Source organism: Octopus bimaculoides, chromosome 3 (genome assembly GCF_001194135.2).
Source record: "Octopus bimaculoides isolate UCB-OBI-ISO-001 chromosome 3, ASM119413v2, whole genome shotgun sequence".
Classification (NCBI taxonomy): Eukaryota; Metazoa; Mollusca; class Cephalopoda; order Octopoda; family Octopodidae; genus Octopus; species Octopus bimaculoides.
Genome location: NC_068983.1, coordinates 91,868,789 through 91,881,210, shown reverse-complemented (window position 1 = coordinate 91,881,210; position 12,422 = coordinate 91,868,789).

Here is a 12,422-nt window from a genome sequence, read left to right as displayed (position 1 = left end):
TATATAGTTTATTGATTGATTTTTATTCTCGCTAGACCACTGGTGGCAAATAAAATTTCTAAAATTTTTTTGCTGCCCTATAATTTATTAATATATATATATATATATATATATACCAAGAGAGTTAGGGGTTGAGGATTCAACCCACTAAGGGATAGTATCTATCCAATATACTGCTGGGAGGGTACCCAATTATTGTTACACTAGTGTTATACCAAGTGCAATAAGTGGGTGCGGGTAAAAGGGTTTTTTTTTTAACCCTAAATTTATATAGCAATAAGAAAATGGAGGGGAATATGAGGTACTCATCAACTTGCAGACACTGTATCCTGTTGATTAATCTGTTTATTTTATAACCAAAATGACAACAAAGACAATATACAGATACTTATGATATACCATATATCAACAATTAAGATTTCAAATTTAAAGGACATCTAGCAATTGGAGAAGGGCCAATTGCTAGATGTCCTTTAAATTTGAAATCTTAATTGTTGATATGACATGGTATGTCATAAGTGTCTGTATATTGTCTATACTGTCATTTTGGTTATAAAATAAACAGATTAGTCAACAGAATACAGTGTCCGCAAGTTGATGAGTACCTCATATTCTCCTCCATTTTCTTATTGCTACACACACACACACACACACACACATATCAGAAAAGAACCACACTCTAAAAAATAGAGGAATAATTAGAACAAAAATCTTAATTCTGGTCATAGAGTTACCAAAGGTTTCATATCCACGAAAGCTAAAGCCTTATGGCCAGCTCATGAGACTCTGTACAAAGACAAAAAAATTCTAACTTTCTACCATGCAGACATGAGGAAATGCTCAGATATTGAGATTTAAGGCCTAACATATAAAAACAACAGTAGTGAAAATGAATATATGCAGTCCTGAAAAGTGAAGTGAGCAACATTGTACTAGTTGGCAGTGAACTCTTCAAGAAACATTCTCTTCCTGATGATCTCCTATACAGCCCCAAAACAGCTGGGCTCTCTTACCTCAAAGAAGACCTGGATGGATAGCACTCAGCATACAAGAAAAAGACCATGCATGGGTATGTTGCCTGGAAGCTTGAAGAAGACAGTAGAATTGACACAAAGTGCAGTCTCTCTTGGACACAGGACCACTACATCACATCATACTTTGAAGGTTATGCATTTGCAATCTAGGAACAGGAGATTACCACAAAGTACCTGATGAATAAGAGAGACAGTAACACTCTTGTAATCCCAAGGTGCAACCGCATGTACAGACTATGTCATGTTTCTGTGGAGGACATTACGCATGTGATTAGCAGCTGCCCTAAAATGTTGTCATGGTACTACCTCTCTATGCGGCATGATGTTGTTGCTAAAACAGTTTACAATGCCATCTGCAAAAACGACTGTCCTGAAATAAATTTAAACAATCCCTCTGTTATGGAATACATTCATAACTCAAGGAATACTGGTGGAATATTCCCACCAAAACTTCTGTCATATGTAAGCATAACAGGCCGGATATTGTTTGGGATAGAGGGGCATAGGTATGTACCATCATAGAGGTTAGCTACCCTACAGATATAAATATCTCTTTGAAAATCAAAGAAAAAGAGGATATCTATGGACAACTGCTTCGAAACCTCCAGCTTCTATATCCAGACTATGAATTCATATTCATACCAATAATAATTGGAGCACTAGGTTTTGTTAGTAAATGCTTAAAAGAGCATCTGGATAAACTAGGATTTTCAGAAAGAGAAATTGACTGGCTGATACATACATTACAAGTCCAATCTGTGAGTGAGACAGTAAAAATATGCAAGACTTTTTTCAAGTTCCAAATGTGAATTTGTCTGTGTTAACTACAACCCAAAGATGGAGTCTTGTATCTTTATTGGAAACCAGCTCCCTTCCTCAATGGAAGATTTATAATAATTAAAAAAATAGAAGAGACATACATACATATAAATATACCTGTACTCATGACTGGATGCCCTTCCTAATGCCAACCACTCCAAAAGTATACAGGGTGCCTTTTACATGTCACCAGCACTGGCCACAACCACAATTTCACTTGGCTTGATGTGTCTTCTCAAGCACAGCAAATCACCAAAGGTCTATTTCACTTGTCATTGCCTCCGTGAGATACAAAATCCAAAGATCATATTTCATCACCTTGTCCTATGTCTTTCTGAGTCTACCTCTTCCACAGATTTTTTCCACAGTTAAAGACTGGTACTTCTTTACACAGCTGTCCTTGTCCTTACACATCACATGACCATACCAGTGCAGTCTTCTCTCTTGCACATCATATCTTATGCCCAATTTTTCTCTAAAGACACTTCACATGTGCACACAGACACAGCATATCCGGTGAGACATACTAACTTCATTTCTTTCAAGACTTCACTTGTCCTCTACAGTTACAGTTCATGTTTCACTACCATGTAGCATAACTATTCACACACAATACGCCTTTCATCTGAGAGAGATGCCCTTTGTTACCAAAACAAAAAAGGTAGAAGCTCTCTGAACTTTGCCCAGCCTATTCTTATATTTGCAGCTATGCTCTCAAAGCATTCTCCTCCAGTGCAAACTTGGTCACCCAGTTAATAGAAGCTATCTACTACTTCCAACTATCCCCTCTGGCATTCTAATACTTCTAAGTATTCTCCACTGGCATACTCTACTTTCTGTACATTTCTAGTGTTTATTGTACCTATACACCTGCCACACACAAAGACTACTCTCTCTGTCAATCTTCCTCTGATATTGCTGCACTTCTTATGTGTCCGTAGCTTGCACTTAGTACACCTTGTGTAGTTTCTACCTATGCCTTTTCTACAAATTGAGCAAGACAATCTATCTAAAAGGATTTGTGATTTGTCTGCCTTCCTACTTACAAAGACCTTGGTCTTTGATAAATTAACTCTAAGTTCCTTTCATTCCAGACCTTGCTTCCACATCTGAAATTTTTTCTCTAGTTCTGGTAGTGATTCAGCTTTAAGAAAAAAGTAATCAGCATAGAGGTGCTCTCAAAATCAATCCATCTTAAATCCTTGGAGGACTATGATGAACAAGAGGTGGCTGAAGACCTTGAACTACTTGCACACTGAATTCACTGCTATACTCATTGCCGACTCTCATATTATTGACAGCATCCCTGTACATGGCTTGTACAGCTCTCACCAACCACTTATCTATCCATGGCTTCTGAATTGACCATTAGATAAAGTAGTAGGGGACTCAGTCAAAGGTTTTCTCCATGTCATCAAAAGTACAGAGGGCTTTTTTTGGCTAGGTTCTTCTGCAGCTGCCTTACCAGGAATATAGCATTAGTGGTGCTTCTCCCTGACACAAAACCAAACTGCGTCCAATCTAGATTAACTCTCTTCCTAATTAGTTGAGCTGTGATCCTCTCTGTAACTTTCATATAATCCTAACACTTATACATACACACATATATATATACACATACACACATGAGTTTCCATCAGTACACCAACTTGTACACATACACATCTACATATACTAGCCCATACCTTCATAAATAAAATATATATATACATGTGTGTGTGTGTATCATCATCATCATCATTTAATGTTTGTTGTCCATGCTGGCATGAGTTGGATGATTTGACCAGGGCTGGTAAGCTAAGGGGCTACACCAGACTCCAGTCTGTTTTGGCATGGTTTCTACAGCTGGATGCCCTTCCTAATGCCAACCACTCTGAGAGTGTAATAGGTGCTTTTGCATGCCACTGGCAAGGGTGCCAGTTGCATGACACCAGTATCTGATACGACTATGATTTCCCTTGGATTGATGGGTCTTCTCAAGCACAGCATATTGTCAAAGGTCTTGGTCATTTGTCACTGCCTCCATGAGGCCCACCACTTGAAACGTACTTTTTTATGTGACAATAACATCGGCCACATTACCTCCATGAGGTCCAATGCTCGAAAGGTGCTTTTTATGTGCCACCAGAACAGACGCCAGTTACATGACACCAGCAGTAGCCACGACTATGATTTCACTTGGTTTGTTGGGTCTTCTCAAGCATGGCATATCATCAAAGGTCTTGGTCACTAGTCATTGCCTCCATGAAGCCCAATGTTTGAAGATCATGCTTCACTACCTCATCTCATGTCTTCCTGTGACTCCCTCTTCCACAGCTTCCCTCCCGTTAGAGATTGGCACTTGTTCAAACCACTGTCCACATTGATCCACATCACCTGACCATACCAAGTCATCTCTCTTGCACACCACGTCTGATACCTCTTATCCCCAACTTTTTTTTCTACTCTGTCATACATGCACTCTGACATTGCACATCCAGCGAAGCATACTAGCTTCATTTCTTTAGAGCCTACACATGTCCTTGGCAGTTACAGTTCATGTTTCACTCCCATATAGCTTGACTGTTTGCACACAGACATTATACAACCTGCCTTTCACTCTGGGAGAAAGGCTCTTTGTTATCAACAGAGGTAGGAGCTCTCTGAACTTTGCCCAGCCTATTCTTATTCTAGCAGCTACATGTGTGTGTGTGTATATATATATATGCATATTCATATACAGACACACACACACACACACACATCATCATCATTGTCGTCGTTTAACGTCCGTTTTTCATGCTGGCATGGGTTGGACAGTTTGACTGAGGTCAGGAAAGCCAGCGGCTGCACCAGGCTCCAATCTGATCAGGCAATGTTTCTACAGCTGGATGCCCTTCCTAATGTCAACCACTCCAAGAGTATAGTGGGTGCTTGTTACGTGCCACCGGCACAGGAGCCAGTCAGGCGGGCCTGGCATCAGCCATGTTCAAATGGTGCTTTTTGTGTACCACCGGCATGAGAGCCAGTCAGGCGGACCTGGCATCAACCATATTCGGATAGTGCCACCAGCACAGGACCCAGTCATGAGGCACTGGCTGCAGCTACGATTTTTGTTTTACTTGACTCAACAGGTCTTCTGAAGCATATCATATTGCCCAACGCATCAAGGGTAATTTTAAATGGGCCAGACATACAACAACACTGGCATCAGTCATGGTTGCAACCTCACTTTAGTGGCCGGGTCTCCTCAATCACAACATATCTCCAAAGGTCTCGGTCTCCTGTCATTACCTCTGTGAGGCCAATGTTCGAAGGTGATGCTTCACCATCTCATCCTATGTCTTCATGGGTCTACCTCTTCTACCGGTTCCTTCTACAGTTAGGGTGTGACACTTTTTCACACAGCTGTCCTCATCCTTACATAACACATGACCATACCAGCACAGTCGTCTCTCTTGTGCACCACATTTGATGCGTCTTATGTCCAACTTTTCTCTCAGGGTGCTCACACTCTGTCGTGTATGCAAAATGACATTATACATCCAGCGGATCATACTAGCTTCATTTCATTCAAGCCTACACATGTCCTCAGTAGTCATGGTCCATGTTTCACTACCGTGTAGCATGGCAGTTTGCTCACATGCATTATACAGTCTATCTTTCATCCTGAGCAAAGGTAGGAGCTCCCTGAACTTTACCCAGGCTATTCTTATTCTAGCCACTACACTCTCAGAGCAACCACCCCCACTATAGACTTGGTCACCTAGGTAGCGGAAGCTATCAACTACTTCTAGTTTTTTTCCCTTGGCATGTGATGGAATCTGTTTTCTGTACATCTTCAGTGTTTATCACCCCTGTGCATCTGTCACACACAAAAACTATCTTCCTGGTTAACCTTCCTTTGATATTGCTGCACCTTTTATGTGTCCAAAGCTTACACCAAGTACATCATATGGAGTTTCTACCCATGCCTTTTCTACAGATTGGGCAGGGGTTTGTGATTTATCAGCCTTCCTACTTACTAAGACTTTGGTTTTTGTTAGGTTAACCCTAGATTCTAGACCTTGCTTCCACACCCTAAACTTTGTTTCTAGTCCTGGCAGTGACTCAGCTATTAGAGCAAGGTCATCAGCATAGAGGAGCTCCCAGGGGCAACCTGTCTTTTTTCCGCTGTTATTGCCTGGAATACTATGATGAATAAGAGGGGGCTGAGGACTGATCCTTGGCGAACTCCTACTTCTACCTGGAATTCTTCACTATATTCATTGCCAACCCTCACCTTACTGACAGCATCCCTGTACAGGGCTTGTACAACTCTTACCAAATACTCATCTATCCTGAGTTTCCACATTGACCCCCAGATAAGGGATCGAGAGACCCTGTCAAAGGTTTTCTCCAAGTCAACAAAAGCCAGGTACAGAGGTTTATCTTTGGTTAGATATTTCTCTTGCCAGAAATATAGAATCAGTGGTGCTTCTGCCTGGCACAAAACCAAACTGCATCTCATCTCGGCTAACTCTCTCCCTAATTAGTTGGGCTATGTCCCTCTCTAACTTTCATCACCTGATCCAATAATTTGATACCTCTGTAGTTATTTCTATCTAAAGTATCACCTTTATCTTTGTAGCAGTTAACTATGGTGCAGTTAACTATTGGGTATGACTCCTTCATGAACTACCTGATTTACAATGCAGGTGACAAGACCATAACACACACCACCCGATATTTTAAGCATCTCAGCAGTGATTTCTGATGGGTCAAATGCTTTCCCTGTCTTCTTGTCTTTAATTGCTTTATCTACCAGGGTACTGTTGATTCGAGTAGCTGGTCCCTCAGTTGAGTCAACCTTTGGCAGACTCTCCTCCTCCCATTCATTCTCCACATTCAGCAGGCTTTCATAATGGCATCTCCAAGCCTCTTCCTTTGCAGAATCATTAAACACAAGGGCACCATCATCCATGCAGACACATTTCTCGTGTATGACATCACGGTTATGCATATATGTGTGTGTGTATGTGTGTAAATGCAAACACCTACACACACCATTTAACTCACTATCCCCACTACACATCAATATCCACACACCTACACATACTCACATGCACATGCACACACCCACACTTCTTCCCACTTCACACACACAAGCACCTGACACCTCTCAACCCTTACCTCCTGTCACCCCTATCCCACCTTGCATCTCCATGCATTCTCCCTCACACTTCTGTGCATTCCCCCCACAACACACTCATATATGCCTGATGGCCTCACACATACAAACACCCAACACACATACACATATGCACAAATACAGAGCATTACACACACACACACTTTATCCAACAGTCCCATTCTCACACACACCAAGTAGTAACAGTGACTACACTCACTCACTCACACATACATATGCACATAAGCACACAATATTCATGCATAAACACATACAGTTTTCACACATAACCACACACAATACACATGTGCACTATAGTATCACACACACTTCATGCACACACATAAGCACAAACATACACACAAGCACATATGCACGCATGCTTGTGCACCCCTGTTTAGCAAGGTCACTGTTATGTTCCCTTCCATTGGCCTCTTCCTTCTTGTAATTTCAACATCTGGAACCATTAATCCCAACACATTTTTTCTCTTACCTTTTTTTTCTCATCCCTTTCTGTCTAAGAGCATAGGCTCAAAATGTCAAAGACTTTTCCATTTTTCATGAGTGTCAAACTAATGTACCTGCTTGTTGTTCCCCCACCTGTCTCTGTCTTCTGTACACTTGAACCATATATATATGTATATGGTCTGCTAGTCTTGCCAAGCTGGAGGGGAGTGGTTCACTTCCTTACTCACAATATATCAGATTCAGGGTGTGTGCCATTAACCAGCTGGAAAAGATGTTTTCCTGGGGTTAAAATGTAGTAACATAGTTCTGTATAGAACAGCCATTTTGTAGTGGCGCAAAAAATATTATTGTCTAATATTGTTACTACTTATATCTCCTTTAGGGATTTTAGAACTAGCTGCTTTTCTCGTAATATATATATATATATATATATATATATATGTGAAATTGTGTGTTGAAATAGATATTGTATTTTGGAATGGTCATTTTTTCCCCCATTATTTCTCTTGCCGAATAAACACATGCACTATATATTATTTGTTCTTCACTCATTTATTACTGTTCTTATTCTAACTCATGTCCAGAAATCTTTCATCACACATCTCTGACCTATTCAGCAACACTTTTCATCTTTGTGTATGCTCTTGCTCCTCTTATTACATTCTGCTCTTCTATGATGTGTATTCTTATGTGTGCATGCGTGCATGTGTGTGTGTGTTTGCGTGTGTGTCATTGTTCTTAGTAGTAGTATGACCTTCCCCTCAGCCCCATCCTTTCCTCTGCTGTTGCTACTGCTGCCCGAAGACCCGAAAATTTGGTACAGTTTCTGTATCTCTCTATGTTTGTGTGTTTGCCCATGGTGCTGCCACTGTGGTAGTTGTTGTTGTTATTGCCATTGTTGTCACCACCACTGCTGCTGATGCTGTTTGTCATGTTGTTGATACTGTCGCAGCCATCTGTGAAGTTATTGTATGTGTATTTTTGCATGTATAAGGGTTCACTTCTTATGTTGTTTGTATCCATGCCCTGTATATAGATTTATATATTTATTTTTTATCTATCTCCATTTCTTATGTCACAGATATGTGACAAATATATTTATTTTTTTATTTATCTATCTCTATTTCTTATATGTATCACAGGCATGTGCATATATGTCTATTGTGTGTGTATGACCCTGTTTGTATCTGTGTTTTATTTATTACTATTTCTTTTCTCTCATCTTCTTCTCCCTTCTGTCGTGCTGTGGTGTGGTGGTGCATGTTATTGTTCCATTTGTGTTTTCTATTGAGGCTCAGTCTCTTTACTGCTATGTGTGTAGCCTCTGTGATCTGTCTAAGTGCTGTATCAGTTCTATGCATCAATAATACTTTAACCTCTATGCTATTAATCAAGCCTCCATGTTCTGCTTGAACATGTTGGTAGAGCACTGACAAGCCTTTCTCTTCTTTGAGTTCTCGCCAGTGTTCACCTATATGCTCCCTATGCTGTGTGCAGTCTCTCCAATGTAAGTAGCTGTCATGTTTCTGCGCCATCCCTCAATACATCGTAAGCTATACACTATATTCCTAACCTTGCAGTTAACTTGTGGGTTCATCCTACATACAACACAATTAATTGCTCTCTCTTCATGGGGACTTATCAAAGGGATAGGTTCTACAGATCAGGGACTTTATAGGGGCACCAGGCCTTTCTACTACTTCCTACTACTTTTATAGGGGCACCGGGCCTTTCTACTACTAATCCCTAGATTAGTCTTACATAATGTTTTTCTAAAAAGGTATGCTAGTTCGCCACCAGCAGTAGCATAGATGAACATGATGCTCTGGTATTTTTTGTTTTCATACCAAGAGTTGGCCTTATCTATCTTATTTCTGGTCCTCCCTGTGCTGTTCCAGGATTTACTCCTGTACAACAAGCAGATCCCCTTAGCATCACACTCCACACTCTTTGGTGGCTTTATACTTAGTCCTGGCTCCTTTGTACACTCTAATCCTGTCCCTTTGATTGTAGCCAGAGAACTGCATGCAGTGGATGAAATGTTGTACATGTCTTTCTAATTCTATGGGGTCACTCATGCAAGACAAATTCCTCCTCACTCTCACCAACTCAGCTATAAGAATGTTGAACTTGGCGATGTCCACAATAGCTGTGTTCTTATGAACAAAGTACTTAGAGGTCATGGGTTTGGCATAAGATCAAAGGATTTGGACCTTCGTTTCTAACCAGAGTTCTGTGTCTAAAACGGGTAGATTATAGTTTGGGTTCCTAATAAGATAGTCTATCATTATTTTAATACTCTGGGGGATGGAGTTAGTTATTTGCTGGATGCTCTCCATAGTGTTAGCTTCTAGATTATCAACATTGTCTTGCAGAGGTGCTTTGGCTACTAGGTCAAGCAAGTGTATTAGGATCCTTGTCTGCTCTGCTATGCAAAGTTTGCATCATCCACTCTCATTTAGATAGGACCTCAGTTGTTCTAGAAAACTCCATTTAATTTGCATACAGAATTCCTTCATCCTTAAGGCACCTCACATGGCTTGATGTGATGTAACATATTTCCAGAATCCTAAAAGAGGACCTATGGTGGTGCAGGTGTCACTTAAAGGCAGTTCTAGCTGAATCAATGTATCTCTAAGTGTTGGTTGTGTTATCACCTCTGGTGTTTCTTATGTTGGCCCCAGGCCTGATGTTGCTACTGTTACTGAAGCTGCTATTGGTGCTGTTATTACAGTGCATGGGTCCAGTGTTGCTGTTGCTGGCATAGTAGTCACTCCTGGCCATAGTGTTGATGTTGCTGCTGCTTTTGCTAGTGGTGTTGGATCTGCCATTGGTGTTGTTATTTCTGGTCATGGGCTCAGTAGTCCTGCTGCTGCTAGCATAGCAGTCATCTCCAGCTGTAGTGCTGCAGTCATAGTTGTTGGTGTTGGTGACTCTGCTGCTTGATGCATTGCTACTGCTGCCACCTCCACTTCTGCCATTGTTTTCAACATTGTTGTTGGACAAAATGCTGCTGCTATTATTCTGGTTGTTAGGGATACCATCACACCCTCATATACAACCCACCTCCCCTCACATTGGCCTCCCACTGGGCAGTCATTATACTTCCTGCATGAGCAACTGGCCTCTGAATTGTAGGGATGTTCACTATATAATATATATATGTATATTTTAAATAATTGATAGGGAAGACAGAATGTACTGTAAGCTTTATTTAGCATGGTGATCATTTCATTTTACATCTGCATTGCTCCCTAATGGGTGCGGAATGGTATAATGGAATTGAATACACCCCACAGTGCAGAAGAAACCTAATCAGGTTACGTAATATGTTACAGTGTTAAATACATTTTGCTACTATGTGTGGCAAGATAGTGTTGGTATGATATATGTATTTACAGTAGTTCACAAATCCTTAATGGATTTGTGAACTACTGTAAATGCACACATCATACCAACACCATATGGCCACACACAGTAGTGAAATGTACAGATTATAACACTGGAACATATTATGTAACCTGATGAGATTTCTTCTGCACTGTGGGGTGAATTCGATTCCCTTATGCTATTCCCCACCCAATAGGGAACAGTGCAGATGTAAACTGAAATGATCATCGTGCTAAATAAAGCTTACAGTACACTGTGTCTTCCCTATCAATTATTTGAAATACACTAAACATGCACCAAGAAATTCCTTACATAGATCCTGCAACTAAAGTGCAGTGCAATGGATGACACATGTGGTAAATGTGCTCTCAAGGCACACTACTAGGGACGTACCCAAAACAAGGTTTGGATACTTCATTTTAAAGTCTCCTATCTCAACTTTAATTTTAAACATAACCTATATATCAGGTCATCCCATAAGTTCTGTCTGAATTTTGAATAAAGAAAACAAGTGATCACATGTTATATTCAATTGAAATTTAATCATCATTGTACTTTCCCTGATTATCTATGACTTCCTTCTATCTATTTACAAGTTTTTTAATCCCTTCAATGTAAAACTCTTTTGGTTTCAAAGTGAAGAACTCTGAAATATCAGTTTCGACCTCCTCCTGGCTTGCATAAGTTATGTCCCCCAAATGATTCTGTAAACTACAAGACAAATGGTAGTCTGAAGGAGCAAGGTCAGGAGAATAAGGTGGATGAGTAATTTTTTCCAACCAAGCTCTTCAATCTTCTGAGATGTGATCTTTGCAGTGTGGGGTCGCCCATTGTTCTGATGAAACATCACTCCTTTATGATTCACTAAAGCGGGTCTTTTTTACTTCAAAGCTTGGTTCAAATGCTCTAATTGCTGACAGTAGACTTGAGCATTGATTATTGCATTAGGTGGTAACAATTCAAAGTGAATTACTCATTTGCAATCCCACCAGATAGAGAGAAGAACCTTTTTTCCATGAAGTTCCCTTAACATTTCGACAGAAGATCCATTTTTCCTCACCAGTCTATCCAAAAAGGGTGAAATGAGTTCGCAAGAATGGAGAGAAGAGCAGATGTCAACTCGGGATTTGCAGTTGTTTCCAGACAATTCATGGGGCACCCATTTTCCAAGTTGTTGAAGATGACAATGAACAGGTGTATGGTTTGAACTAAGCTTTATTGCCAATTCTTCAACGGATAATGCAGGATTTTCTTCAAGTAATGCCTCAAGGAGCTTATCATCAAACTCAACTCGAAGTCCTGTTCGATCATCATCTTCAAGGCTGAAATCTCCACTTCTGAATTTTGCAAACCATCTTCTGCAAGTTCTTTCATTCAAGCATTCTTTCCCATAAACTGAGTGTATGTTTCGAGTTGCTTCAGCTGCAGAGTTTCCTTTTATGTACTCATAAAGCATTATGTACCTCAAATGCTCTTTGGATACTTCCATATTAGAAAGGGTTTTAATCAAAGAAATTTTAATTCTTTAGTAGAAAGTGGGTTATACATCTTTAGATTGTATA